A 6,211-nucleotide genomic window follows, 5' to 3' on the forward strand; every position below is an offset into this window, starting at 1 on the left:
AAGATTAAAAGTAAATGAACGAAGCATTCAATTTAAGAAGCTTTAAAATACACACACACAAATCACTACATTTCTATTGCTATTAAAATAATAACAAAGCCTAGTAGAACTAATTGCTAAAAGCCTGTTATTTGAAAAGATAATAAAACAGTCAAACTTTTACTATCAAAATAAAAGAAGACAGTAAATACCATTAGGAAAAAGGGAACAAAATTGCAAAATAAGCTTTTAAAGTTATAGGCAAAACTTGACTATTTATAAAATTTAAAATCTAATTGAAATGAATAGTTTTAAAGAAAACAAAATACTGAGATTGACTGAAGTAGTAGAAAAGTTAAACCAATAACAATGGGGGAAAAACAGTAAAAAATCTACCCTTTAAGATAACATAAAGCCCATTTGGAATTAGTGTGTTCTGTCAAACCTTGAACATAAAAAAAAACTCTTTCAGGGCAAAGTGAGAAAGCTTTCCAATTTACTTTATGAGGCTAGTATATCCCTGATACCGAAAACAAAACAAAATAAAAAACCCTAAGAATAATACAAAAAGAAAACCACAAGTCAATCTTACTGAATACAGATAGAACTTTTATAAAGAAAATATGAGTAAGTTGATTGCAGCAATATGTTAAAGATATATATCAATATATATCTTGATTAAGTAGGACATCCTAAGGATTCAAGATTGTTTGAGTATTAGAAAAAGCCACTGATTTAGTTCTCTCCATTAAGAGAGTTAAAAACAAAACAAAAAAACCTTTCTTAGGAGATGCCCACCCCCACCAAAGGCATGTAATGAAACTTAGCGTCTACTCCTGTTAAAAGGAACAAATAAAAACTTCGGAAGCAACAAGAAATAGGAAGGAAACTTATTTAATTCAATAAAGGATGTCTCCCAGAAACTTACGAGGGACAAGAAAAGGGTAATCATGTACCACCACAAATATTGAATATTCTGTAAAAGACAATGCAATAAGGCATGATAAGGAAATGGATTTAAAATATCAGGGAATTTGGTAAAACTATTTGCAAGTGTACCTAGAAAATTCAAGACAATCAACTGACAGACTAATTGAAAACTAATGAGTTCAGCAAGATTGCTGAATACAAGATAACATACAGAAATCAATAACTTTTCTATGTATCATCGATAATCAATTAGAAAATATAGTAGGAGAAAAGATCCCATTCACAACAGCTATTAAAGCTATGAATAAACCAAACTAGATGTATAAGATCTAAATGAAGAAAACTCTAAAGCTTCATATAATACAAGAAAAAGAGGAAAATGTATTCTTATCCCTGGATAGGAACATTCAATATTGTAAAGATGCCACTTCTTCCCAGATTAATCAACAAATTCAGTGCAATGCCAACAAAAACTCCTAATAGAATGTTTTATGGAATATTGACAAGATGATTTAAAAATTCATGTAGAAGAGAAAATGTTCAAAAGAGCCAAGAAAATTTTGATCAAAACACAGTAAAAACAAATATAGAAATTAAAATAGTATGGTATTAAATCTAGAATAGATGCATAAATAAATGAAATAAAAGAGAGGTCAGAAACTGACCCCTGTACACATGAACATTTATGACAAAGGAAGCTTTTCAAAGGAGTTGGGAATGAATACTCAATAAATGGTGGTGTGTCAATTATATTTGAAAATATAAATTTAGATCCATACTTCCAATCATTATACCAACTAGATTGAAGAACTAAATGTAATCATTTAAAAAGCTACTTTAAATAATCAAAAGTAATATAGGAAATATATTAACCAAACACAAAAGGCATAAAGGAAATTAATATATACAACTGTGTAAAAATGAACGCCAAACATTTACAGCAGAATCAATACCAAATTCTTCACAAATTCTCCCAAAAAATAGAAGAGGCTAACTGATGAGGCTAGTATTACCCTGATACCAAAACTAGACATAGATGTTGGAAAAAAAAAAAAAAAAGCACTACAGACCAATGTCTCTTATGGATATAGATGCAAAGTGCTCAACAAAGTACTAGCAAACCAAATCTAGCAACATACTTATATAAAAATAATTTTACACCATGACCAAGTGAAATTTATCCCAGGAATGCAAGGCTAATTTAACATCTGAAAATCAGATTTTACTTTCCTCAACCTGATAAAGACATCTACAAAAATCCTACACCTAATATCGTGCTCAATGGTCAAAGATCGAAACTTTCCCTCAAGATGAGGAACAAGACAAGGATGTCTACTCTTGCCACTTCTATTCAAAATTGTGCTAGAGGTTCTAGCCAGACAATTAGGCAAGAAAATTAAATAAAAAGCATCCAGATTGAAAAAGGAAGAAGTAAAACTTTATTTGCAGATGACATGATCTTATATATAGAAAATCCTAAGAATTTATCCACTAAAAAACTATTAGAACTACTAAGTGTGTTAAGCAAGGTTGCACGATATAAGATCAATATACAAAAATCAAATTTATTTCTATACACTTGTGTAATAGATAGAATCATGACCTCTCAAAGATGTCCCTGTCCAAATCTCCGGAACCTGTGAATATATAACCTCACATGGCAAAAGGGACTTTGCAGATGTGATTTCTTTAAGGATATGAAATGGGAGATAATCCTGGATCATCCAGGTGGGCCCAGATAATCACAAGTATCCTTACAACTGAAAGAGGGAGGAAGGAGGGTCAGTGTCAAAGAAAATGTAACAATAGAAGTGAAGCTCAGAGTGATGGAATTGCTGGCTTTGAAGATGGAGGGAGGGGCCATGAGCCAAGGAATGCAGACAGCCTCTAGAAGCTAGAAAAGGCAAGGAAATGAATTTTCCCGTAGGGCCTCCAGAAGGGATGCAGCCCTGCTGACACCTTGATTTTAGCTAAGTGAAAGCCATTTCATACTCTGACCTTCAAAACTGTAAGATAATAAATTTGTGTTATTTTAAGCCACTGAATTTATAGTAATTTGTTATAGCAGTAACACAAAACTGATAACAAATTACAGTGAAATTAAGAAAGTAATTCCATTTACAACAACATAAAAAATATAAAATACTTAGGAACAAATCTAATAAAATAAGTATAAGGCTTACTCTAAAAACTACAAATGTTGTTAAAAGACATTAAGGAAGACTTATAAGTGGAAAGATATTCCATTTTCATGGATGAGAAGAATTAAAATTGTTAAAATAGTAATCCTCAAATTGATCTACAGATTCAATGCAATCCTCATCAAAATTCCTTCTGGCTTCTTTGCAGAAACTGACAGGGTGATTCTAAAATTCATATGTAAATTCAAGGGATCCAGAATAGCTGGAACAATCTTGAGGAAACAAAACAAAGTTGGCACTGGCACAAGGATAGACATATGCTTAGAATAAAATTGAGAGTTTAGAAATAAATCCTCACATTTTTGGTCAACTGATTTTCAACAAAAGTGTGAAGGCAATTCAATGGAAAAAGAATAGTCCTTCAACAAATGGTGCTGGAACAACTGGAAACCCATAGCAAAAGAATGAAGTTGAACCCCTATCTAACACTACATACGAAAAAAGTAACTCCAAGTGGATCAAAGGCTTAAATTAAGAGCTAAAACTATAAAATAATTAGAAGAAAACATAGGGGTGTCATTTCATGACCTTGGAATAGGCAGTGGTTTCTGAGACAATACAAAAAGCATAAGCAACAAAAGAAAAGATACATAAATTGGAGCTCAAGTAAAAAAAAAAAACAACTTTGGTACTTCAAAGTATTACCAGACCAAACTGGTACTCAGTAGTTGCCAGCCAAAAGAAAATACCAAGATGATTTTATAACAAATGAACTTTAGGGGGCAGCCGGATGGCTCAGTTGGTTAGAGCGCGAGCTCTGAACAACAGGCGGTTCGATTCCCACATGGGCCAGTGAGCTGCACCCTCCACAACTAGATTGAAGACAACGAGCTGCAGCTGAGCTTCTGGAGGGGCAGCCAATGGCTCAGTTGGTTAGAGTGCGAGCTCTTAACAACAACGTTGCTGGTTCAATTCAACTAAAGATTGAAAATGGCGACTGGACTTGGAGCTGAGCTACGCTCTCCACAACTAGATTGAAGGACAATGACTTGGAGCTGATGGGCCCTGGAGAAACACACTGTTCCCCAATATTCCCCAATAAAATTTATTTCAAAAAAAAAATGAACTTTTTCACCAGCCAGCAAGCAAGGACACATTGGAGGTCACTTCCCAAAGTGGCGTATCCCTGAACAAAGGATGGGATTTTTCTTTATTCAGGGAAATCATGCATAAACATAAAGGTGAACTTCATCATCAAATGTATAGGTGGGGACATTCCTGTGTATGTGCAATTAGAAACCATGCCTATACATACATGTTCAAAAATGGCAGAAAATTTCTGCCCCTAGGGAGAGATTTTAGTATTATAATGAGGGTATTATAGTGCAGGGGATCCTGCCGACTACGCCAAGTGTCAGGCGGGGTGTCAGGCGGGGTCTCTGGTCCCACTCCCCACATAAGAACGCAGGACATGGTGAGGCCAAAAAGGAACACCCACGGAGCCATAGGTAGGGGAGTCATACCACTATACTCTCACTGTGCCGCTTGCAGACTCAGCCACCATCTTCTTGCTAGCTCCCCCTTTTTTTCTGCTAGCGTAACCACAGCAGTTATATTCGTGGCCAATGGCTCTCTGGTTACAGCTGACGGCCAACTAGCCACAGCTGCTGGCCATTTGATCACAGTCGATGGCCATTTACTACCTGAGCCAGCACCTTTCTATGTGAGGCCGAGAGCCTGGAAACTGCTTTTTGGGGCTCTGTCCCCACAGGTATAATGAGAAAAGTTCATGAGGAAATCACTAGAGGAGGCTTTCTATTGTGATAAAAAACAGTACGGTGAATGCCGCTGCCGAGTGCCATCCAACAGAAAGGCAGGGATCTTCAATACCGGAAGTGGTGCATCTAACTTTAGTAACAGTGTGTGACAAGTTTCAACTTGTTTGGTGAAGTCAGTCAGGTGCGCGCTATGGTTGAAAGAAGGTATGTTTTAAAGTGTGCCCTAAATCATCCTCCTTCATGACAACGTTCCACGTCACATATTACTTCTATTATATGGCAATTTCTGTCAAATAAAAACATTACGGAGTGTCCTCATCCACTTTATTCACTGGATCTGGCACCGTGCGACTCGTGGCTCTTCCTCAAAATCAAAATGATTCAGGACATTGAAGCAGCCAGAACAGCACAACTGAAGACACTCATGAAAGAGGACTTCTGGAACTGCTTCAGAAAGTGGCAAGACCTATGAAATAAGTGTGTTAGAACTGAGGAGGAGTATTTTGAGGGGGATTAATGGCAATGTGTCTTTTACTGTAATAATTTTTTCTATTTAAATATCCACCATATTGTTCGATCGCACCTTGCACAGCACAGCCTTCCACTGAACTCTTCCTCTTTGCTCCCTTCAGTACAATTTACAGTGGACAGATGGGATAGCCCTGTAAAATATGTTGGACCATGTTACTTTCTTGCTTACAACTTTCAAGGGCTGTCTACTCAAAGGCTATCAGACTCAAGCCTTATTATGCCTTGTGATATTGTGACAGAATGAGAATTGTGTATTTTGGTCCTTGTCCCCAGCTCCTGGCCTAAACTCCTAACACCCTTTTAATTTCCTAAGTGATAAGAGTCATAGAAGCATCTTTTGTTGTAATATTTGAGATTTATCATGGTTCTTGAACTGGCTCTGGAAACAGCTCGAGTAGTAAAGGTGGTTTTTTTGTTATTCATAACAAGCCCCTTTCCACCACACCTGAGTTTATGTTAAGGGGGTGACTTTTGGAAAGCCCCTCAGGATGGGGCCTGGGTGCCAGGGGAACCAAACCTGTAACTGATCAGAGGGTTGGAACTTTAAGCCCCAGCACCTGACCTCTAGGGAAGAGGGGTTGGAGGTTGAGCCACTAATGGCCAGTGATTTAATCATGTCTACCTAATGAAGCCTCCATAAAAAAGCCCTGACTGAAGGGCTTCTGAGAGCTTCTGGGTTGGTGAACAAGAACACATTCACGTGCAGGAAGGGTGGTGTATCCCAAACTCCCTCAGGACAGAAGCTCCTATGCTCAGAGTCCTTCTGGATCTCACCCTATGTATCTCTTCATCTGGATGTTTGTGTCAATGAAAAACATCCAGCCTAAGAGAAAGCTTGTTAAGAGTTTATTT

The sequence above is a fragment of the Rhinolophus ferrumequinum genome, chromosome 19 (genome assembly GCF_004115265.2).
Source record: "Rhinolophus ferrumequinum isolate MPI-CBG mRhiFer1 chromosome 19, mRhiFer1_v1.p, whole genome shotgun sequence".
Classification (NCBI taxonomy): domain Eukaryota; kingdom Metazoa; phylum Chordata; class Mammalia; order Chiroptera; family Rhinolophidae; genus Rhinolophus; species Rhinolophus ferrumequinum.